Raw genomic sequence first — 25,000 nt, forward strand, 5'->3', positions numbered from 1 at the left:
TCTTTCTAAATCCAGGCCCGTGGACACAGTCTACCAGGTAACACAGTCGGCACCAAGTAAAAGTTTTGTTGGATCAAATGTAAGTAAATACTTTCAGCTTAAATCTACTTGACTACCAAGTGCTAAACATGTGTTATTTGTTAATAATTAGAATACTTAACATTTATTAAGCATTTACTATTTGCCATGCATTGAGCTAAGTAGATTGCACTTTTTTAAAACAATTATTCCATAAGATAAATATATTACCTGCATTTTATAAATAATGATACTGAAATTCAGAGAGCTTAAATGATATGTACAAGGTCACAGTGCCCAAGTATTCTCATCCCCAGACCCAGTCTTAACCACTATATTGGTTATAGCAGAAAACCCGCACAAAACATACTTTTACATCTCACTGTACATTTTTATTACATACTACTGTCAATTACTGGCTTTCAAGAACCTTGCCAGGAGATCCCTGAGTTTTATTTCAAAATTTTACCAGAAAATTAAGTATCTCTCATCGTTGCTTTTGGGGTCCACCCCACAAAAAAAGACCATGAATTAACAGATGAGAAAGTAAGGTCCTGCGGAAGTCTCTCTCTCCTTTCCAATTCCTTAACACTAGAACCACTTCAGGATCTACTTGGTGCTGGCCACTGTGACAGGGGTGCAAAGGTGAGTAAGACTTAGTCCGTGATATCACAGTATTCACAGTCTGATGTGGAGGTAGTAGCCACATAATGTCAATCTAAAGAAACCAATGATGCTACATGTAAATGAGGAAAAGACACTCAGCTTTGCCTATAGAATCTTGAGTGGTAGAAAAGAATCACCCAGGAGGTTAAGAAAAAGAAGGGTACACCACAGAAATAATATGTGCAACATTGTACTTAGAGTCAAAATCCAGGCATTTCAGAGCATTGACTATTGATTTCAAAGTCCTTAACATGTACCCTTCATCCCTCTCAAAATGGTTTGGGATCTTTCAAATATAACTCCACAGGTCTGCCCTGGAATTTCAGATTCCAGGCATTGAGCCTATGACCATACATATGCTTCCTACATCAACACATGGAAGTATTCTTCTATTTATTTATTATTTTAATGCAGTGATTGATCATGGTGTTGAAGGGGATCATGAGTTTTTGAGGTTTTTAGTTCACCTTGTACATACCCTGAGGGTCCACCTTCTGAAACCAATGAAGAGCTCATAAGCATACCCTTTCAGAACTGGGACCTTCAAAAAGAGGCACATAAATTCCCCAATTTCCTATGAAAGACATTATTCAAGTGTCCTCAAGTGACAGATGGTCTAATAATGTGCAAAAATGTGCACTTACACTCTGAGGTCAGCTCTGTTTTACTTGAGTTTTTCACTCACACAAGTACCATCTGGAGCCCACATCCTCTATCTTTAGCTTTAAATAAATCCTGATTTACCTCAGAAATATTTGCCAAGAGTCTGCTTCCTAGAAAAATGACCAGTTTCTCCTTTTTGAGGTATGCTTTTGCAATATATGACACCAAGCAGGCGCTTAGCAAATGGCTGCTATTAGGATGCTCGTTAGGATGCTACAAAGGAACGGAACCTATTGGGAGCAAAGGTTGAGGAACTGCAGCTAAAACTCTTTTTTTTGTGTTTGCATGTTTATGTGGGTCAGTCTGGAAAGATCACACTGTTTTCTTTCAGCTGGAGCATCCTAATCCAAATTAAAGCTGCATGTGTTACATCAACATTTTGACTCAATACTGCTAAAGCTTCTTTGCCAAACATCTTTTCAGCTCTCAGAATTTGTAAGTATGGGGTACATTTTGATCTGATGATGTATGCGTATAGAAGAAAGAAAGGATGAATGCTTGAAGACAGACTCCAAATCCTGAAGGGGTTATGTGCTGCTGCCTTCCTTGAAGAGCCAGAGGCGTGCTTTTGTTGGGTCTACCCCACAACACAGTGGTGGCATATTTGTGGCTGATACCTTGCGTAAGGGAACTATGGCCTTGATACCCATGCTTTCTCTCTGGGACAGAATCAAGGTGCATAAAGGATATCATCAGCAATTCCAAGGTGTTATCCAAGCCAGTCCTGAGTCCACTGCACTCTGGAAAATGCCTTAAGCATTTAAGCTGAGCTACTGAGAAACGCAAGGAAGCTAATCCAGCTACTCTTTTTGTGCCAGCCATTCGGCCCCCAGGTGCTACGAGCGCTGGTCTGCCTGCCAGGACTGAAGTGGAAATGGACCGCACCCGCGCTTTCGCAGTGACTTCCCCTGAGAACAGGAAAGCATCCCTTCCCTCCTTGAAATGGACCCGGATGTAGAGTCAACTAGTTCTAAACTCTTTTTCAAGCTTGACTAATAATCTCTTAAGTCAATTCTTGGTAGGAGGGGAGTCCTACATATATATAGAGATTATATATATATATTTTTTTTTCACCCCCCGGAAATAAGGAAATGAGTAATTCCAAAGTTTTGGCATTTCCTTCCAATGCCAGGAAGCCATTTCCTTCCAATGCCAGTAAGGAAACCTGGAATTGTACCATGTTTTTTACCTTTTGGGGAAACAATTCTAAAGGCTTCTTTGTAAGTTAATTTAGAAAATCACCCATGATTCCATTATCTAACAATGATGTTTTTACCATTTTTATTTTTAAAAATCTGGCCTTCTACATAAATATTGAAAAAGTAAGAGTGGGAAATCATGTATAAAATTTTGCAGAATGAACTTTCTTCCTAAAAGTATTGTGGCCACTTCCATATATTCTTAATTTCTAAATATTTTCAAAACTTTGACACTCACTATGCTGTTCCTTTATCCCCATGACTGATATATTATATAATTGGAAGCCTGCACTTCTTTATCCTCTTTGTCCACTTCACCCACCCCATATTCAAATGTCACCTAATAACCCACAGAATCCACTTTGAGAAACACTATATAAAATCAAGCCAGGAAATATACCATGGCAGTTCATAGAGAAGGCTCCAGCAAGAAAGATCTGAATTTGAATTCTGACTCTCCCCCTAACCAACTGAATGAGCAGGGATATCATGTAAATACTTAATGTCATAACATATACTGAGCACCTGCTATGTAACAGATACTTGCTAAGGACCTTACATGTATTAATTTCACTTAATCCTACAACCTCATATAGCCAGTACCATTATATGCATACTTTGCAGAAGAGGATACAAAGGCCAAAGAATGTTTACTACTTGAAATCACAAAACAAATACATGAACTTGATCTGGCCTGTGTCTACTTCACAAGATTGAGTTCCCCCATTCTCCTCTGGTCAGAGATCTGGCCCCCTGGTTTGTCCCCCTAATGCCTGGATACTTCCTCTTCCTTGCCTCAACATCACCTCCAACACCCCTCCTTCCTTTTTACCTTTTATACGTTCCCTAAATGTCACTTACTCCAGGAAGCCTTCTTAATACCCTATTCTGTACTTTGGCCACCTACCTTTTCATTTAGAGCATTTATGGGGATTAATGCTCTTTGTGACTATGAGTTCAGTGTATATCCCTGGCTGGTTCCAAGATGCCCTCACATCTGTATCTCACCATACAATGTGAATAACTGGACCATTAGTGACACATCATTTTCAATTATTTAGCCATCAATACAGCCAGTTCCCCTGGCTTGCTTTTAATATACTTCCATCATGTCAAAGAGGAAGGATAAGAGATGAGTGAAAGTGCTAAGTTAAATCAGAGGACTTTGGGTGAGGAACCTTGGGAGGAAGGGGTTGTGAAAGGCTTATCCATTCTGTATTCCTCTTAGAACAGAGGCCTGAATCTGAGCATACCATTTTTTGCCAAAAGAGTATATGCATGGTTGTGGAGGGAGTACTACTGCATTCACATGACCTTTTTGGCAACATGAAGCATTAAGCCCACAAAACTGTTGCCAAACAAAAATTTTAACATGCCAGGTCCTGACCACAGAGCTTCTCATACCCTGGGGCATCTCAGGGAGGACCAGGGTAAGTGGTATGTTGTTCTAAGGCTCACCAATTCCACACACTTCTTCATATAAGTGGGAGCCATTGCCTCAGTCTCCATGGTCAAATAAATAAAGGAAATGCTGCAGCAAACTTTGTCTTGAAAACTTACAGTGCACATTAAAGCATTAGAGAAGCTAAGAGGTCCTTCAGAGAAAAAAAATCTATTTAAGTTTACACAGTTCCTAAATTTATTTAGCCATGTTTAGCCATAGAATGCTGGCTTGGATTAAGTTGTGCCAGAAGCAGAATCTGAGATAAGGATTTAAACACAAGCAGTTTTATTTGGGAGGTGAATTTATAGAAAACATCAGGAGGGGAGACAGGAAGCAAGGTTGGAAAGGGAAGGAGGCCAACCCAGGGTGCATTAATGAGCAGGTTTACTTCTGTGGGCACCTGGGATTCACCCATGCTGGGGACTAATGATGGGAAGAGCATGCCTCAGAGGTGACCCATCTTAGGGGTGAGGGAGCTGGATATTTACCCACCAACTCTCACCAGTCACAAATTGAGGGCTGTTTCCAGGGTCACTAACCCTGGAACCTGCAGCCTGCCCTGCACTGCACCTGGAGAATGCCGTCAGGCAGAACACCAGGTGTTTGCAATGGAGCACTCATGTTGTCATGTATGGTAACTATGAGTGCTGAGGGATAATGCATGGGACCTTACAATGTCTGCCACAAAGAGTCCGCCCTCTACTTTTTTATTTTTCATGCAGGACACCCATTCACACCTGGTGGAACTAGTATTTGAGGACAAAATTGATAAAACAGAATTCTAAAATTTGGAAATTAAGCAGTTCAATGAATTCCAAGAAGGTACCATTTAGCCGAACACATGAAGCCAATGTTATGCTATAGCTGATAAAACTCCAAAGAGAATTCCTATAAACGACACCAAATACCAGTCATATAAATCTCAAGGCTCAGCAAAAAATAGCCTTGGAAAGTCCTAACTTACGGGATGCTACATCATAGAGCCCTCTAAGGATCCGAACTTGGAATCAGGTTCTAACTTGGCTTGTCTGCAAAAGGGGAAAGCGAACTTTCCCACAGCCAAGGGCCCGGGGCATGGCACACTAACTGCATCCTGTATGAGGTGGTGTCAGGCTGTATCCCCAGCAGCCTCGGGTTGTCCACATACAGAGATGTAGTCATGGCAAAGACATGGAGCTCTGAGGACCCCATTCTCACAAAATGTCTTACGTTCAGGCCAAGTCAGACAATACAATACAATATTAACAAATCAACAGAGAAAATAATTGTAGATGGTGGTAAGGGTTATGGAGACATTCAAGAGGATAATGGGAGAAAGGGCAGCTGGGGAGAATTACTTTAGGTTGAGTGATCTGGAATGACTTCTTTGAGGAGAGAAATATGAGCTGACACCTCCGTGTTTCATCAGAATAGAAAGCATTGCAGGAGGAGGAAACGCCAAGTGCAAAACTCTTGAGATGGGAATGAGACTGGAGGATTCCAGGACCCCAAAAAGGGCTTGGAGTAGTACTAGGAATGAGGGGTGGAGTGTGATTAGAAAAGGCTGACAAGGAAGGCTGCAAGTGGAACTTGTTGGAAAATTTCGTTTATTTTCTCCTCTATTTATCATTCTTAAGAAAATAGTCTCAAAAAGCATCAGAGAACATTTGCTGAATACCTAGTGATACTCCCATGTTCCTACATATCTGGGAAACTTAAGGGAATTCATCGAGCTGTCTCCAGGCAGCCATCCTTATGGTCTCATCCCTTTCTGCAGCATCTCCCACCAAAATCTCAAGTTGCCTCATAAATTAAAAGCAGTCCCTAAAAGCTGAAATGTTAACCTGCTCTGCAAGGCCTTGGGCCCCAGTCCCAAAAAGCAGTGATGTAAAGAAACAGGGCACAGAGTCACTAGGACCCACTTCTCGGTGGCAGGAAGTTGGCTGAGCCCACACCATCTGATCACAACCAGCCTCAGCCCCTGGCACGCCCCAGGCGGCCCCCTTCCGGACTCGGCCTTCAGCAGCTCTACAAGAAGGTTCCCTGGTGGAGCAGCCTCAAGGCTCGCCCAAGGCCTGGCCCCTGGGAGCGGTAGCGGAGGGTCTGTCTCAGGAGGGCACTTAGTCTTGTATTGCAAGGGAAGGCTGATTCTTCACTCTCTGCCAAGCTCAGGATCAGAAGAAGAGGGGAAACAGAGGCCATATCTTGACCTCAGGGGTCCAGGACACCACAGCAGAGGGCTCTGCCATTGAGCACATTATCTGGGGGCCTAGGAAAACCTAAATTCTATTTCACAAGCAGTTATTAGGCACCTGATATATGCCGAGGAGTGTGAAATTAATGTCAGAAGAGACATGCAGAGAAGTTCAGAAGAGCGGGGACTGGGAAATTCATCACCTCACTGGTTTCTCTGGTTTGATGGTGGTTCATCAGGCCGATCTGGTACATGCAGGACCCTTGTTATTGTTACTCATGAAAACATTTTTTTTAGGCTGAGGAAGAGACAACAGAGCATTACCGTCAAGAGACATGGGGAAATGAGCAGGACAGGAAAACAGCTCAGGGGAGCTGAAACAATGGCCCGCTGTCCCCCAGGAAGAGCAGCTCTGAGGACTGGGTATTTGGATGTCTCTCAGCAGTTTCTTTTCTATCCTCACTACCTTTGCCTGTTTCTTCTGCTTTTCCCAATACCTCTGGGTCCTTCCCCAGGACCTTGTTTTTGTTTGAAGCTTCTGATGGTGAAGAACCGAGAAGAAAGCAGGTTCCAGCTTTGTGGAAAGTGAAAGATCCCAAATGACAGTTTGGATGGCATCTGGAACCAGTGGTGCTGACAATGTAACCTCCATATATGGGCTACAAAGTTGTAGAGCCAGTATGTGCTGTTTTATATTTATTTCACTTAGACCAGCTTCTGCTGAGATTCTGTTACTTGCAAGCAAAATCATTCAATCAACCATACAGAAATAATCACATTTCCATTTGTGTACATATCCTTCCAGTCTTTTTTTTCCTCTCACTCTCTCCGCGTAGTTTTCTTTTTTTAAATAAAAGTGGGTCTTAATCTATACATTTTAATGCTGTTTTCCTTCCTAATCCTGTTACAAACTTTACTGCCTGTGACTAGCATCTAAGGCTTTTGGAGAAAAGACAGAGGATCGTCTGCTGCCCCCACCCCCACCCATCACCCTTCTGTCCCCGGGAAGGTATTTCAGAGGACAGGGGGTTATCCCGCAACATCCACAGAATGGCGGTTCCTTCCACATTCAGTTCAGCACCACTGGGCTGGAGACCGCCAGCTCTGATAGATACTCTGGCCTTACATCAGCTTGGATTCCTGCCTGGTCTTTCAAAGCACTCCCTTTTTAAAGTCTCCATACCCAGCATTTTCCATAAACATCTTACTGCCTTTTTTAAGTGGAAAGAAATTCAAGGATAAGCATATTGTATATTAATGGTGGTCTAGTGACATGTAACACAGGCAATATCATGAATCCAAAGTGACACACAGAATACACTCAACTGGCAAATAACCATTTGGAGTCTAACTGAAAATTGAAAATTTTGTAATAATATGGTAGGAATTATACCTGTGATTCTTAAAAGAAAACCTGAGGTGAAGTAGCCTTTGCTTTATAATTAGCATGATGAGATAATTCAGGCTACAGAACATTTGCTAGCAATTATGGTGCTTGCTCGCTCCACGCACAGATCAAAAATAACAGCAAAGTTTGTTTTGCTAATCTCTCCTCTGGATTTGTGAATTATTTGTTTTTATTATCTTAAAGATAAACTGGGAAGAAAAATCCAAGGTAGTGGGAATTTTTATAAGACAGAACACTGAAGTTGTCTTTGGATGTGGACGCCACATTTAATTTAATAAAAACCGAAGCAGACCATGTTGGAAGCTCTAATGCAGGAATGTGTTTATAATAAGGGAAGTGCCACAGGTCAGAAAACAAACATGGGCTCTGAAACTGAGGAGGATGGTCCTACCTGCTATTCCTGATTCTTCTGGGTGATTCTGAGCAGGTCACATTCCCTTCCTGGATGCCGACTACGTTCTCTAAATAGTGGCGGCAATTATACGTGCTCTGCCCATCTAAGAGGCTATGAAGAAAAACAAAGGAAATAACATGCTTTAGGCTATTAAGACTTTTTTATAAATACAAAGAATAAACTGCAACATCATTATAATATTCACATAATGTTCTCTAGAGTTTACAGCATGCTGGCACATCTAACAGATGGTGTTATTCTTACAATTCCTGGCCATCATCACTCTCTACGGATCACAAATCTCAGCTGCTTGAGGAGTGGAAAGAAACTTACTTTTAGAGTTAGACAGTCAGGGATTTCAACCTCAGCTCTGGCTGTGTGAGCTTAGGCAAGTGAGTGACCTCTCTTTGATCTTGGATACACACTTGATGCAATGGGGATGAGGAAACACCTGCCTTACTGCCTGAAACCTTTTTGGTAGAATATAGATAGTCATACCTTTATTACAGTAAGCAATAATATTCAAATATTAGGGTCAAATAGGCTGACAGATGAGTATACCAACAGTAACAACATCATAATACCTGTCAATTTTTTTTTTTACCACTTTCTTTGCTTTGAGTGCAATTCTGAAACTTTCCCATGTATTAACTCAGTGACACTCAGAACAGTTCTATGAGGAAAAGCCTGTCATTTTCACTTTACGCCTGAGGAGACTGAGACAGACAGGGATGGAGTATTTGTCGAAGGCCACCCAAGTGTAAGGGGCCCAGGTGGGATTTGGCACAGGAAGTCTAGGTCCAGCGCCTGCCTCGGTAACCTTATACTGCATTGTCTTTCTAATTACTACCATTTATTGACCACTTACTGTGTGAGCAATGCTCTATCACTCTTCCAAGTGCATAAGATTTATTCACTCTTAATACTTGCAGCAAACAATGATTAAAGTTATCATTTAATTAAAACCCTTATGCCCAGTTAAGTTTGGTTTTCATATAATGATAAATAATTTTTATTATAAGTATGTCCTATGCAATATTTGAGATATACTAAAAAATATTAATTACATGAAATTAGAATTAAAATTTAAGGGGACAGCCTGTATTTTATCCAGCAGCCCTATCATTAGATAAGGTGGGAAGTAATCTAGTTCCTGGTACTGAGTGGACCTCAGAAAATAGCAACTCCTACCATTATTGTGAGTTTTAGGTAATCTTTTCATATTTGTTTTCAATTGTTCCTCTAGTCCAACTAAAATTAGAAGCTATAGGCATGAAGAGAATGATAATTATGATATACTAATAAAACCTAAAATAATGATGCCTCTGTAACTATCACAAAAATTATCTAAATGAAACCTCATAAAAACCCTGTAAAGTAAATATTATGCCCATTTAATAGCAAGAAAGTAATTCTCAGCACCATTAAATAATCTGTCCAAGGGCACATAAATAAATAAAAAATTAAATGGTAGTCCTTAGAGTATGAGAGCCATGTTACTGAATATCAGGTTTTACAATGAAGAAAACAGGTAGGAGTTTGGAGTCGAGTCCCAATTCCTGTTAATGGCAGCACACGTCTGAAAACTGAAGGCATTGTCACCTACGGTACTAAAGCCAGTCAGCAGCAAAAGAAGAGGCACAGAGATAAAGCATCTTCAAGTATCAGTACTAAATTTAACAAGATCATCACACATACTTGCTTTTTTCCTTGGATATTTCTATGATCTCACACCCTGAGAGATACATCTGGATAGTTGCCAATTTTGAGAAGTTTTATGTTCCAGACACCTTAATAAGAACCTTACCATTCCGAACAATAACCAAGAGGTAAAATCCCCATTGCACATGCAGGAAAACTGAGGCTCTGAAAATTAAGTCAATTGCATGTAGTTTAACTTCTAGTTAGAAGGTGGCAGAGCTGAGCCTGCACGCAGTCTGATAGTGTTCCACCACCTACTCATATGGCAAGTATGTAATTTATGTGCTCCTGTGCTTTCCCATGCCCACTGTAAACATGACTGGTGAGCCATGGTACTCTCTCTGTTTGAACCTGGAAGTGACCACAAAATCCTTCTATAGGCATTACTCTGGATAGCCATAACTTGTCAATAGCAGCGGGTATTCAGTCATACTACTGGCTACATCTGCATCACCTCCTCCTAATGAACACCTTTATCTTAATGGTAACAGTGAAAAAATAGTCAATTCTACATGCTGTGTGATGCATGCTACTTTACAAAGACTGTCTGGCAATGGAACTGAGATGTGATGGTTCAGAGGCAGCAACCCAACTGCCACTTACAAAGAAAGAGAGCTTGCTGTGGGAAGAACCCAGGGCTCTCTGCCACCAAGCCAGTGGTGAAGCCACCATTTCCAAAGTCTCGATGTTGCTTTGATGGCCTATTGTTTCCCACTCTGCTCTGTGCCAACAGTGAAGCCTAGAACACTGCCCTCTCTGAGGGGTTAGGTTTAATTCTCGGACAGCAGGCTCTCCCAGGCTAATGACTGTTTGATGTTGGGAGTGCCCTCGGATCATGACACGCAGTACAGATCTGGGAGAGCAACAGGTCATTACCATGGCCTCCCAGTCCATAAACTAAGCCCAGCTGGTTTCCCTCCTTGGGCCCCAGTTCCCTCCATTCTCCCTCTAGCCCACATATAATGATGCTTGTTTTCTCTTTCTTCAGAGGATTTAAAAACTGCGTGGACATACCCAAGGCACTGTTAGTCAAAGTTCAGGAAAAGACCATGAACCCAGTTAGGAACATGCAGAATTAAAATTAGAGTGGGGGTGGGACAGGGAACGTTATTCTTTAAATATGCCTATTTCTAGCATAACAGGACTTGCAGACCTCACAAATAGGATCCCTAAATTGTATTCAGTCCCAGCCCTCCCCTATCGTTGTCAAAAACAACATAGAACCAGTTTATCACAGTCAAAATACGTCTTGAGAGAAGGGAAATGCGCTTTAGAATCCACAAGAAGGGATATAAGCAGCTTGGAAAAGTGTCAAAGGGTCTGGTAAATGAGAGGAGTACACATGAGAGGAAAGGGAAATGGGATCAAGCGCAGACAGCCAGTGCGGGAAGGTGGTAAGTTTGAAGGTAGTCGGTACCAAACACTGTTAAGAAGAGTCAGAGTAGGATTTGTGAACACAGACGTAGGTGGTAGCTTAGAGTTTAGACTCTGAAGCACATAAGTAGACTGAATCCAAGCTCGCCTCCAGCTAGCTTTGTGGCTTCAGGTAACCCACTTACATTCTCTAAGTCTCAATTTCCCCATCTATAAAATGGGGATCTTAATACCACTTGTCTCATAGCACTGCTTTCAGAGGTTTGTGACATAATTCTGTAAAGTGTTTAGCAAGAAGTCTGGCACCTGAATAACTCAATATAAGTAAGTTATCACTACTATCTAACTATGCCCACAGTATATTATTGACAGTTTTTTACAAAGTTAAATAATACTGTTTATTAAATGACTCCATTTACATAAAATAATTTCTCTGTATATATGCTTATTCACAAAAGGCAAAAAGAGAAAAAGCTTGAAAGATATGGACCCAGAGCTGTTAACCATTGGGAGAGAGTAAGTTTTTTTCTCTTTAAATATTTCTGTGTCATTTGGTATTTATCTTTACAAGGAGGATTTATTATTTTTACAAGAAAATAAGGATAAAACTATAAAAAAATAAACTTATGACCCTGAAGCTTGGAGTATAGCTTGGGTTTAAGAGACACCAGGGTGGCCACAACATCCTTGACAAAGCAGCCTCGATGACAAGGAAGTGTAACCACTTGGCAAAAGGATAAAAATGAAAAGGAGGGTGGAGTTCTCAGTGATGCAAAAAGGAGACTAAATGTGCAGGGTGTGAGGCGGCATCCCAACAACTCGTGCCAAGAGTAGATTAACCCAGTTTCCACCATGACTGATGGAATAAGGGGCTTTGGGTTGTCTTGCATGAGGTCAAGTTTATTCCTCTGTTCACAGCTGTGTTTGGACTATACATCAGGTGCATGAAGTGTGGATAAATGAAATGCATCTTGAAGGGAAATTTTAGAGCCCAGTTAACCAAGTGAAGAAGGATTCATATGGCCAACTCTGGCAGAAGTATTCTTAGCATTAGAAGGTGTGAAGCTGATTGGACTGAGGTTTTTGAAACTGGCAATTAGGCCAAGAAGCTGATGTTATTTGAAAGGGAATAAGAAATTTATTGTGTTACTCTAGATGCAATGAGTATTCAAAGTGTAATTTTTCCAACAACCTTTCATGGGTCAAAACAACTTTCCTGCCTTTCCATATTTTGGAGAGAATTTCGGCAAGGTGTAAAGCATGTGAAAGCACCTCCATTGCATTTCAGCTTCTATTTGGGTCACTGAAACCATGAACTTACTATTCGTAAGTAACTCTGGAGCTGGAAGACCCACCTCCCAGGCAGGTCGTCCACCTGGCTACAAGAAGGTGCTGGCAGAGGCCTCGATGCCTTTCCAAAGGTGCCTTTCCTTGAGGCTGGTTGTACGTCATCCAGTGCTGTGGAGGGATTTGGCCAAAGCAAGTTATCCAAGGGACTCAGGTGGGAGCTGCCATGCCTTTTATGGCCTGCCTCGAAGTCGCACACAAGCCTTAAAAGTCAGCATAGGCCAGCCCTGATTCAATATGGGAGGCAAATATGCAAAGGAGTCAATAAAACGAGGTGAGAATCATTGGGCACCATCTTGAAGACTGGCTAACATAGGCACCAGGACCCACGGACAGCGCTTAGAGCCCACTGGATGCAATACCGGGAAGAGATGATACCCTTGGCAGAGATCATCAAAGCCTGGTTTAAGGGTTAGAAAGTTCTGAATATTCACAAGGTCAGACTGTGAGGCAGAGGATGGACAATTTGACCTCTAAAGTGTATCTGAGTTCTTGTGGACCCATTTCTTAGTTATTCTATGATTAAGAATCACTGCCCCAGGATTAAAGGGAATGTCAGTGAACAGCTGATTCCTTCAACAAATTATTTATAGAGTACCTACAATGTGCTGGACACATTGCTAGGCCCTGTAGCTACCCCTACCAAAAAGTGCTTGTAACAGTAAAGACTATAAATACTTACCTGATACATGAATTATAACTCTTCACAAGAAAAATTACAGGATTCCATGAGGACTAAAATTAGCCAGGCAGTGTCAGGGAAGTGATATTAAATGGAGGGATGATGAGTAGGAGATTTCCAGAAAATGAGAGTAAGAGGGAGTTGTAAGTAGAAGGAACAGCATGTACTAAGGCTGCGAGCGGGCGGCAGGACAGAGTACCCTGATTCCTGAACCCCCTGGCCCTGGCCTATACTTAGGAAGTCACTGATAACTGTGATTCACTTGAGTCAGTACTTCCTTATTGGGAAAAAAGTCTTCATCATTTAATACCAAATTATTTTTTCCTTTCAGTTCTGTATACAGACATGCAAGTTGTTTTCCAGATATGCAAAGCATCAAGGTAAAGTTGTTGGGCACATCCTAGGAGAAGAAAACTTCTATTTCCTATAATAGGAAAAATATCTGAATTAGAACAGAAAGCATAACTAAGAATTTTATTGCTAAAGGCTCTGGCTCTTTTCAGTGCTTGAAATTAAAATGAGCAGTTCAAGAAATATTGTGAAGTGGATTTTTAAATCTCCTGACCATTAATCTCCCATAGCCATCATTTTACACAGGCAAATCACTACAAGGGGATACTTGGCTATTTGTATGGATGGTCTACTTCATTCCTTTTCTACGCTCTGAAATAACCTCAGATATAAAAATCATAAATGTACAAAAGCAAAACCATGTAACGGTCCCTTTAAGATGAAACTGGCAGTGTTTAACTAGAAATTACTGACTGTTCCAAAAGTGACATTCTGTGTTCTGCAGTAAGAAGGAGAGCTTTTTTGTGTGTTTTTTCCCCTCCCATTCAGTACAACAATGAGTCACCATTACCTGCAAAGCTAGACATGTAGATTTGCCTCTTGGGCCAGAAAGGTAAGACACTAGTTGGCTGGGAGTTAAAATGAGAAGGGTGAAAAATGTTTAATTTACAGATTTAATTGAACATGAATGCTGCCAGGGAAGAAAACATGTCACCCAACCCCCATTCCCCACTTTTTAAGATGTCTCTACTGATCCTCATGCCAAAGAGGCTACATACATTAGAGAACGCATTTTTAATGGTTTGTATAAAGCATCAATTTGCCCCAAATCAGAAAGAGTGAGGATTGGTACAGACAAAACCTCTAAAGGAAACTAACTTAAACTTACTTATGTAAAGGCTGTCTCTTGTGCCCACCTATCTTTGGCCTCCATGAAGCATGGTGAAGATGAGGTGGTGGAAACATAAGCTCATAGGTTTCCTCAGAATATGATGATTATGTACAATGTATAATAGGCCTGAGTTACCTCCTAAGACAATCTCTTTCCCCAGCCCTTTTCCCCCAAATAAGGTTTTCCCAGCCAAGAAACCTGACTCTTATTTTCATAATGCTTCAGGCATGCACAGCAAAGAACAGCTCTTTCTGCCCTTATAGTTTAGACAAGACCATTCCTTCTGAGCTGAAAAGCTAGAATTTCATCCCTTTGTCTTCATGAAACTGAACACTCAGAGAGAAAACAAGAGAGTAAACTCATACCTCATCTTTCCAAAAATAAAGAACAAATAATGAATGTGGGCACATACTTTTAAAGACATCTCTTTTTGAAGCTAGTATAGACAAAGATACATATGTAGTTCAAGACATGCTCGGGTACTCTGCACAGGGACAGACTGCCTTATGACATACTCTAGGATCTCTAGTTTCTGCAGATTCAACTCTAATCATGTTTCAAATCCTGAAGTCCAACTTTCTCAATTTTAATGAAATGTGTCCAAACGTGACTCCCAAGACTATGTAACAGGAGGAGGATATGCCCTTGGATATTAGAGGTGGTGGTAAGAAGACAGTAAGCTGAGAGATTCATAGCATAAAACTGCAAAGGGGGGAACAGTGAACCCCAAATGAAGAGGAAGCACAGTTTTTGTGTGTGTGCAAGAACCAACGGAGTCTCTCTTCTAAGAAAAAGGTAAACAATTTGATTGTAAGTAGGATAGTTTTCAGTTTCTCTAAAGGAATTTTTCAGGGACACACTGAACAGAACATGTTACCTAGATGAGCCTGTTCATCTAGTGGACCAGAACTGGGTTTAATTCTGTTCTTTGCTGCTAGTATTCATCACAAGAGGAGCGATATCCCAAAAGTGGTAAGTCAAGCACACATTGTTCCAGCATCTCTGCATTCAGGATGGCTGGCTTGAACACCGACAGCATAAGAAACAACAGTAGGCACTTTTAAAAGGACATTGCTTTTTGAGTCTGCTTATATATTCCTTTTATACCACCAACAAAATACTTCTATTTTTTTACTTTTCTGTTAAAGTGTTCTAATACCTTGCAGCTTCACCAGCAGCTTCTTCATCTTTATTTTCACGGAGATTTTTACAATTTCTCAAATTCATTCCTATAGAGAAGACAATGGCATCCAAAAGACACTATAAATTTGTCATTCTGTCTGCTCAAAAAAGAATTCTCTTTAATCTGGGAACTAGTCCTTCCACAGCTTTTTGCTCCAGGAGGGGTTGCCCATTAGTTTAACCCACTTCCTGATTACACGAGGAGCACGTGACCCAGCTGGGACAATCGCCACGCCCCAGCCATGACTGGTCTGAGAGATGCACACATGACCCACTTAAGCACATGAGAGTACTGTTTGGAGTGAACAGAGGCCCCTCTTTAACTCTGGTGATGAAACTAGGAAACAGTGGGTCTGAAAGCTGCCATCAGCCTTGTCTCCGGCCAGGGGAGGGAGCTGACAGAGGAAATGGAGCCAACACGCAGAGGAAGAACTGAGAGAGGGAGAGAGAAAATTCTGCATCCCATCTCTGGCAGTGTTCATTCTCACATAGGAGCGGCCCAAGATTCTGCCAAACAATCACCCTCTTTGACTCCTTTGATAGCTCAGGTCAGGTTTCTCTAACCTCCTGACTAAATCAAGTTCTAAATGCATCAAGAGGTAGCTTGCACTGCAGTCTACACAGAATAGGCACCTGAAGTAGGTAAGTTAAAGGGCAACTGTTTTTGTTTTCTTTTGTTTTAGAAGGCAGAAAAGCAAATCCTAAATTGGATGGCTGTCTGAGTTTTATTATAATTACCACTAATAGTGATACGAGATCAAGTGTAACATTTCAGGTATTACTATGTGAAATGATTAAAAATACAGACCAAGGCAGTCCAGTGGAAATACAACTTGAGCCAATATCAAATTTTAAATCTTCTAGTAGCCACATTTTAAAAAGTAAAAAGAAACAGGTAAAATTAATCTTACTATTATATTTTATTTAATCCAATATATCAAAAACCTGCAATGTTATCATATAATCAATGTGTCTTCCAAATCCAGCATGTACTTTACACTTACAGTACATTTCAGCCTGGACTAGCCACAATTCAGGTGCTCAATAGCCTCAAGTGAGGTCTGGCTCCTATACTGGACAATGCAAGTCACATTCCCTGATTTAAGTTCTCAGTCCACCATTAACTAGTTCTATGAGCTTGAGAGACCTATCTGTTCTATTTGAGCCTCAGTTTCCTCATCTCTAAGCTGGGGATGGTAATAATCATCCCTTCATCACAGAGTGGATAAAGATAGAGATAAGTGGGTTGGATGAAGTTCCTGGTCACACTGAGCTGCATTCTAGTGGGGAGCATGGACAACTACTAGAATAAATATAGGTAAAGGGCATGACGTTGGATAGTGCTAAAAACAATTCCTCAAGTTAGTGAGATAGCAACTAACCATGCAGGGGATGGAGAAAAAGGGCTGCTTAGAGAGGGTTATCAGGGTAGACCTCTCTAAAAAGGTGATCAATTACCTGAAAAACAGGGTGAAACACAGCCAACTACATAGCATCGAATGCAGGAGGCCAACATCTATGTTTCAGGAACCCCGAAGCTGTCTTCCAGAAAGCACACACAGAAATAAATATCATGGTGAAGGCTTCCGTGTGGGAATCCATTTGTCAGCAGCCGATACCACATCATTTACCAACTTCCAGTGATATAACCATGCTGCCAGCAGCTGCTTAGCATCCTGCATTGTTTTCTCAGGAAGCTCCTGCATCTCCTCTACCCTCTGGGAGAGAAAATTAAAGAGAGAAAACAAATTCTGTTGACAGAGGGAAGTGTGGGGCTCAGTGGCATGGAAAAATTAGAGCAAGGTAATTTCAGACAATTCTTGGTTTGGAATAGGCTGGCACAGGTGCTGTGGGGCAACCCCTGCATATCTTCCCTACAAATGCAGCATTTCAGGACAAACTGGAGCTTGTGAGGTCCTGCAGAAACACGGTCTCTGGGCGGTGCACCTCTCGTGCTGAGGCTGCCAAGTGCCAAACTGTCCTGGCTCAGGGCTGGGCCCACTATTGGCTGTCTTGTTTTCATTCCCTCTGCCTGTTTGTCTTTGAAAGCAAATTGTCTCCCTAGGCTATTTATGACATGTCTCGGGCAGCTGGCCTGGCAGCCTGTAGAGTGGCTTTGGATTTGCCATTGCAGGTAAGAAAGCTGGAGAAGGGTTTTACATCAACAAGGGGTTCAGAACAGGGTTTGTGCCAAGCCCTTGCTCAGCACCTTTACACAGTAGTTCCTTTCACCCTCCTCAAAACAACCCCAAGAGAAAGGTACTGCTCCCCACATTTTGCAGTAAAGAAAACTGAGGCTTAGAAAGATTAAGTCATTTCCTCAAAGCCACACAGCAATTAAGTGTTGATGCCAAACTCTTTGATATTCCCCCTGGTTTGTGCTAACTGGGAACAGTTTAAGCTGGAAAAAGTGGAAGTGCATGGAGTGTCACATAGCAACAGAATCTTATATAGGTAAGAAACTCAAGCAAGGGGAGCACCTGAACTTGATTCTAATCAGCCTCTGAGTTCACATCCAGGCCACCATGCGCAGATTTTTCATTTTGTTCCCAAATCTGCTCCAGAGACAACAGATAATGTGTAGAAAAGATGCACTTTAAGGGTATAGGGAGTGCATCACTGGGAACAGAGTCCAGAGAAGGGGATGGAAGAATTTGGATTGGCACTGCAAAGACAAATGTTGAATTCATTAATAGATGCCTTTAGGAGAGTTTTTAGAAGCACAGGATAAGACTGAGGCCAAAATGTGAGTAAAATAGCAAAAACAGATTGCTTATTCCTCTTCAAAATGTCATACTTCCCACCTGCGGCAGTGTTGGGAGTCTAAATTTGGCTGCATTATACAGGATTCATGCATACACCTATGGAAGCCTGACACCCACCCTTTCTGCCCCACCCGGCCCCAGCTTATTCACATTGCTTGCTTGTCAGATTCAATGCTTTCTTTGTCCTTATCACCGTTGGTTATGGCAATGCTTGTCACTCCCCTTTCTCAATACTGTGTCCTCTGTTGCCTTCTGTGATATCACGTAACAGTGTCTTAGTTCTGTGTTGCTGTGTAACAACATAGCCCGAACCTGAGTGACTTACAACAGCACACATTTTTTATCTCATTGTTTCTGAGGGTCAGGAAGCCAAGCGCAGCTTAACAGAGTCCTCAAGGTCTCTCACAGACCATAATCAAGGGGCCAGTCAGAGGCACAGGCCTCCGGATCGAGGCAGGATCTGCTTCCAAGCGCACTCAGTGGCTGCTGGCAACTGCAGTTCCCGTGGGTGGTGGGATGAAGGCCTATAATCAGCATTGACCCGTCACTGGAGGCAGTCCTCACTTCCCCGCTACGTGAGCCTCTCCACAGGAAGCTTCGTAAGAACAAGCAGGAGAGCCACAGCAAGACGCAATCACAGGCTCTTGCGATCCAATCAGGGAAGTGCCATCTCATTCCTTCTGCTGTAATCTATTTGTTGGAAGGAAGTCACCAGACCCAGCCCACGACTACACAGGACACGAGTTCCAGGAGCTAGGGACCATTAGCAACCATCTTAGAAACTGCTTTCCACAACAGTCACGTGTGGCGTTTCCATTTAGCACCTTGGCCTGGTCTGTGACAGCCACGTTTGACATTATGTTCCCCAGCTCTCCTACCTTTCCCACTGCCCCGGGTTCACCCCGAAAGGATGCAGCAAGTATTGTGGCATCAGACATAGGAAAACGTCAGTATTCCTCCTCCACCCCACTCCACACACACATTATTTTCCCCACTGTGAAGCACGAGTCTTTCTAAAACCCACATCTGATCATGTCAGCACCTGCTCAGAGCCCTTCAATGGGCTCCCAGTGCCCTCATCATGGCTGTGGGGACACTGCCTGTCAAACCCGGGACTAGCCCTCCGACTGCATTTTTCTCCACAGCCCTTCTCCCTTTTATGTTGCAGCCACACTTACTTTTAGTTCTTTATACCTGTCATTTTCTCTCTCCCCTCTCTAGACCACTGCTGAACATCCTCCTTTTAAGCCTTTGCTCTGCAAGAGAAGGGGGAGTCCCTTCTCTAAGTCAGAACCTCTGTGAAGGCAGAGGCCACGCTTATTAGTTTATCACCCCATCTTCAGTACCCTGTACAGCACATGGTGGCAGGTAGCAGTGATGGGGGAAAGACTGTAACCTACTGGAGATGGTGGCAGAGGTTTGGTTTTCCCTCACACCTGACGTCACCCCACTGGCAGAGGGGCTATGGGACTTGCTGGGTACAGGACTGGCTTCCCAGCACCTGCCTCCTGGACCCTGCCTCATCCTGGAATGGCTTCCTTCAGAACAGAAAAAGGTGACCTCATACCTTCAAGGTACACCTGTATTAGGGGGTCCTGATACGTGTTTTTTAATGAGTGAATGACCTAAGAGAACCAAATACAAAGAACATCAATTTTGCAAATGGCATTAGCCAGCATTCATTAGTTCTTGTGATATGCCAAGCATGGTGCCAGATGTTTCACAGGCAGCAGTTCCAAGGTTAATATTTACAAGAACACTCTGAGCAGACAGAATTATTTCTATTTCATGGATGAGGAAAATGAGGCTTAGAGTGGCACGATTACTTGCCCACAGTCATGTAGTTAATAAGGAAGCTGAACTGGGACAAAACAGTGATAGTGACAGCTACTGTTGACTACGTCTTCCCTATAAGCCAACCTTTTACCAGTACTTGATATGAGTTCTCTGACTTAATGCCCCTAGCAACCCATTAAAATGGGTACTACCATTATACCTAAGTTAGAGATGAAGAAATGGAGATTCAGGAAATTTAAGGTTACTGCCTCGGATTACACAACTTGAAAGTAGGATTAACCTACTTTTTATAATAGGTACTCTATTACAGTGGTATCTGAACAAAGAAATTTACTTTCAAATATGAAATGTATCAGTATGTTAAGATTATAAGCTGATACTAGTAGCCAAGGTTAGCCTTTTTTTGCCTCTAAGAAAAAAAGGCTGGTGTAAATATTTAAGATACTCAAATCACTTTAAGAAAAACATGAAATAGATCCTACAGTGAGTTTTAGATTTACTTGATAGAGAAATCAAGATTAATTGAAAGCCAGATGTTAATAAGCTACTCACCTGCATGTTACTCAAGAAAAGAAAAATGCAACAGTACACAACAATACTAGAAGATTTTTGTTTCCTATTGTCTTTAAAATAACTACTTAAATGTAATTCAGGATTTCATTCCTCCAGCCTGGCTTCTCACTCGTATACTAAAGGTGATGGTGCAGACAATAACTACTCAGAATATCATGACCTATTGTTCATGGCTTTCTGGGGTCTTGTCTTGCCCCTCCCCAGCACCAGGATTTGAACTCAGGCCTGCCTGATGTCCAGGCTTCTGCTTTTATCACCACACAAAACACTTATCCAAGCCACTGTACCAGCCACAAAGCCTTGTCCCTTCAATGTTAAGGTGTTTGAAAGCTGCTGGGTACTTGCACAAGGGAAGGCCACCACAAACTCTCTGGATTCCAAAAATAGTTATACCAGGCTCCGATTCCTTGCTGGTAACTCGTAGGAAAGTTCTCCAAGCTTTCATGGAGTCCAGTGGTTTAAAAGCAGGCTGGTAATCAGCTGGAAGATCCATAAGACAAACATTCACAGGGACCATCACAGACCTGTGCACTCAGAATTTCCAGGCCCAGGCTTATAAGTCTGACCCAAGAAGCTCCTCAAGGATTCTTATGACCAGCCAAATGGAACTCCATTTTCCCCAAGCCCCTTATCTCTAGGAGAATCCTTCCCCAGGGCTCCCCACAAACTCCGAAGGAGGATGTTCCTTCGCCTGCTGGTGATTAAGAATAAGCGAGTTCAGGCCGGAGAATAGCAGGAGGATTTTCCATTTCTTTGGAGCAGTTTATCATTTATCGACCCTATTACATGTCAGGCCCTATTGCCTATTCGATTTAACCGAAACACATTTTCTTTTCAGACACCAGTTCGAAACTCACTCTTTTAACGTTAAACATAAGATGTCAATGATGATTATGATGATATCCATAGCCATTTAAGGGCACTTACTATGTGCTTTATATGGTGTATCTTTAATCTCAGCAATTCTATAAGGTACATTTTGTTCTCCCCAAAACCAAGGCTCAGAGAGGTTAAGTAACTGTCCAAATGTGTCCATCCAGCAAATGGCAGAACTAGGATTTGAATACATATCATTTTAACACCAGAGCCCAAGTTCCTTCCATTCCTCACTAGCTTTGTCATCTTGGGTAAGTACTTGTTATCTCAATGCCTTCATTTCTCCACCTGTGCAAAGAAGGAAACAAAAGTGCCTAACTCATAAAGTTGCAGCTTAGATCATAAGAAGTAATTCACATAAAACTCTAAGCAGTAACAGTAGAAATTATAAATAGTAGCTTTTTATACCAGGGCTTCTCAAACATGTCTTGGAAAGCTCTCCTCTCTAAATGAAAGGCTGCAAATAATTTCAGTTTATGCTGCAAGCTATTTGTACCTCTCAGTGCTCGTTAGCATGTTACAGACTGAGAGGTTCCACAGTAATGAATTCGTTTCACTCTACACCAAGCTAGAAGATCTATGTATATATGCATATTTAAATCACTTAATTTTCGCCTAATATTTTGGTGCTCCCAAGAAGGAAAGGAGACTTTCATGCCCGATTTGGAATGGAATTGCATTGGTAATCTCCCCCTCCACCAGCACTAAGGCCCTACTGGAAGAACATACCATTAAGAAGGCCTTGCTTTGATACTGGCTGCTAATCCCATGGCCCAGCTTGACATTGTCTCTTAGCAATGTCCTGTCCTTTTCCCCTTTCCATTCCTGTGCCTCGAAAAACACTTCCTCTCCTCTGGTTTCTCTCGAGCCTCTGGCTTTCATGGCCTCTTAAGCCTCGTTTACACAGACAGACACAGGAGCTGAAGGCCCGTGCACATATTTATCTTAATAGTACTGTGGGGTGGAACAGCCTGTTCTGGGAGCTGCTTTCCAACTGTCACATAAATCGGTCAGAAAAAAAGTCACTATTTTCACGAAAACAGTGCTGGAGTGCAGCGGCGAGTTTTGGCAACACATCAGCCCCTCGTCCTCCCCACCCCCATCCCCTTAGTGCGGTTTCTGTCGTGTCGCCCTCCGTCATGGGGAAGAGGATAAAGGATTTCACAGACACAGAGGACTTCCAACTCAGAGGGAGATCATCTAGTGAGAGATCACAGAAGAACTCCTAGTAAATACCTATGCCTGGGCTCTTGCCCCAGAGACTCTGGTGCCACGGTTTGGAGTTGGAGAAGATGAAAGAGTTTTAAAGTGTTCTAGGTGACTCTCCTGTGCAGTGGGGGCTAGACGCACCAATGTAGTCACAGCCCCGTGAGGTGTCAGGACCAGAGAATAGGAGAATTCTCTTAGATCCTGCAGGGGATCAGGGATACGGGCAAACCCTGTCGTCTCCCACGGTGTTGTGCTGTCACTGAGCTCTGAAGCAGAACAGCAGAAACAGTGGGGTTATTTGAGTTGTGTATCCAAATCACTTGGGGGAGCTCTTTTAAACTATCACCCACTATGCTCCATCTGTACCAAGTGAATCAGGATCTCTGGGTAGAACCCCAGCACACAGATTTTGCAAAAGCCATCAGTGGCAACTTACCAACACCAGCCTAATGGGAAGACCATCCATTTTGGAGTTAGAAAAATTGGGGTCAAATCTGGGGTCCAGCAAATATTAATTGTGGTTCCTTGGACAAGTTATGTGACCAAAGCCTCAGTTTCACCTGAAAAATATGACAGCACACTGTCACTCACTCTTCTGTTCTGTAATTCAACAGTCCTTTCTCCTTGGTGCATGTGGCTGGGTTTGCAGATGAAACCAGTTCCCTACCCTTCCAGGCGAAGCTCTCCGGAGAACATCTGACACTTTTCCTTTGTGACACTAACCACAGTTCATTGATTGAGCAGTATGAGACTTTATACATGTTTTTTTGAATGAGTGAATACATAATAATGATTAAATATATGTGTGATGGATGACTTATTCTCAATGAAAGATGTTGAGCTGTCTTGTTCACTGTTGGATCAGCAATGCCTGGTGTGAGTCTAGCTCTCAACAAACTTTAGCTTAAGAAAAGTTGAACAAATAACCAATATGTATGAAGTACCTGGCACATAGTAAACATGCAGAAACATTAACTGTATAATAATTATTGTCAGGTACAGACACACCCAGTGTCTTGCCCAAAGACACATAGGAGAGCTGAGACTTGAACTCAGTCCTCCTGACTTCCAGTTTCATTTTTAATTCATTACGTCAATCTGCCTTCAATGTTTCATATTAGGGGGAGGGAATCTAGGAAACAGTGGCCCAGTAGAGCAAGCTGGAAACCCAGCTGGTTTTTGCATATTCCCAGCTTCTACTGGCACAATTCATGTGCACACACACATTTGTAGATGGTAATGTCTGCTGGCATGGGGCTCTTTGGTCCTCTCTGGAAAATGTTTTGGATCATAAACTCCTTGATATTAGTAATTGCTTTGACTCTCACCACAGAACAGACCCATGGGAACTCTACTGTTTGCTCCTGACAGGTTTGTGTTGGTAACAAGTCCTAATCCCAGCGCCAGTCAAATCATACACATGATGGAGTCAAATACCTGGGATGACTTCTGGATTTTGTTACTGGCCTTCATGCTGTCTGTGATTCAGGGGAAGCTGGCAACTGGAGGGCCAAATAAAGAAGGTGGAATTCACATTATTGGCTGCTTATTCATGCCTTGGGGAAGGGAGTTCAGAAAAACCTAGGGGTGGGTGTTTCTGGAAATGCCTAGATGATCCCTTGCCACTCTGTCTACACTAGTATGGAAGTCAAGAGCTTTTAAAATTTTTGTTTTAATAGGTTTCATTCAGTTATAAGTTACTATGCCCTGGATGCTATGCCAACTGCTTTACAGACATAATACCATTTAATTCTCTTGATTCTTAGGGCTCGAAATTATCATTGTCAGTATCTTACAGAGGAGAAAACTGAGGCGGAGAGTAATTTGCTAAAGGTCGCAAACATCAGTACAAGCCAGGAACGGCTCTGGAGGCAGGCCAGACTGATGGTTCCAAGGCCTTAATTCATACAACGAATATTTATTGAGCACTGCTGTGTGCCATGCTGTTTTCTAGTTGCAAAAAAATATATATTACATACAAATGTCTATTCCCCCAGGGAACTTCAGTTCTTTCTGGAGGAGACAAACCATAGATAACAAATCTAAACACTAGATACATTACGGTAAAAACCAGGCAGGGACAAACGGATGCGGAGCAGTCTGGAGGTATGTGTGTGTGGCAGTGGGGCAGGGCCTGGGATACAGGTTTGCAACATTAGACGGTGATCGAGACAGGCCACATTTGAGGAGATAAGGAAAAACTTTGAAAAGGTCTAAATTTTATCTACTGTTTACAAAAAAAAAAGAAGAGAGAGATAAATTACACTGTGACATTCTGTCCCCCTAAAATAGACGGTGGATGAAGGAATGAATAGGCCTACTACCGATTAAGCGTCTGCTGTATGT

At 42.2% G+C, this 25,000-nt stretch overlaps 2 long non-coding RNA genes across 22 annotated transcripts in view; one reads left to right on the plus strand and one right to left on the minus strand.

Moving 5' to 3' along the window:
• LOC108391663 (uncharacterized) overlaps nt 1–25,000 on the plus strand; it is a 284,047-nt gene that overhangs the window by 216,630 nt on the left and 42,417 nt on the right. The window contains exons 5-9 of one of the 12 annotated variants that reach the window (XR_012128932.1): nt 625–663; nt 1,679–1,782; nt 2,166–6,841; nt 11,499–11,556; nt 13,401–24,177. This is a non-coding gene — a long non-coding RNA (uncharacterized lncRNA). Of the gene's footprint in view, nt 1–624; nt 7,035–11,498; nt 11,557–13,400; nt 24,178–25,000 lie in introns of those variants that run through there. The other 11 variants (XR_012128935.1, XR_012128934.1, XR_012128931.1 and 8 more) reach the window with 11 other exon arrangements.
• LOC118972528 (uncharacterized) overlaps nt 1–25,000 on the minus strand; it is a 465,003-nt gene that overhangs the window by 210,152 nt on the left and 229,851 nt on the right. For all 10 annotated transcript variants that reach the window (XR_012128946.1, XR_012128950.1, XR_012128943.1 and 7 more), the window contains one exon: nt 7,963–8,076. This is a non-coding gene — a long non-coding RNA (uncharacterized lncRNA). The remainder of the gene's footprint in view (nt 1–7,962; nt 8,077–25,000) is intronic.

The sequence above is a fragment of the Manis javanica genome, chromosome 3 (genome assembly GCF_040802235.1).
Source record: "Manis javanica isolate MJ-LG chromosome 3, MJ_LKY, whole genome shotgun sequence".
In the NCBI taxonomy this organism is placed as follows: Eukaryota; Metazoa; Chordata; class Mammalia; order Pholidota; family Manidae; genus Manis; species Manis javanica.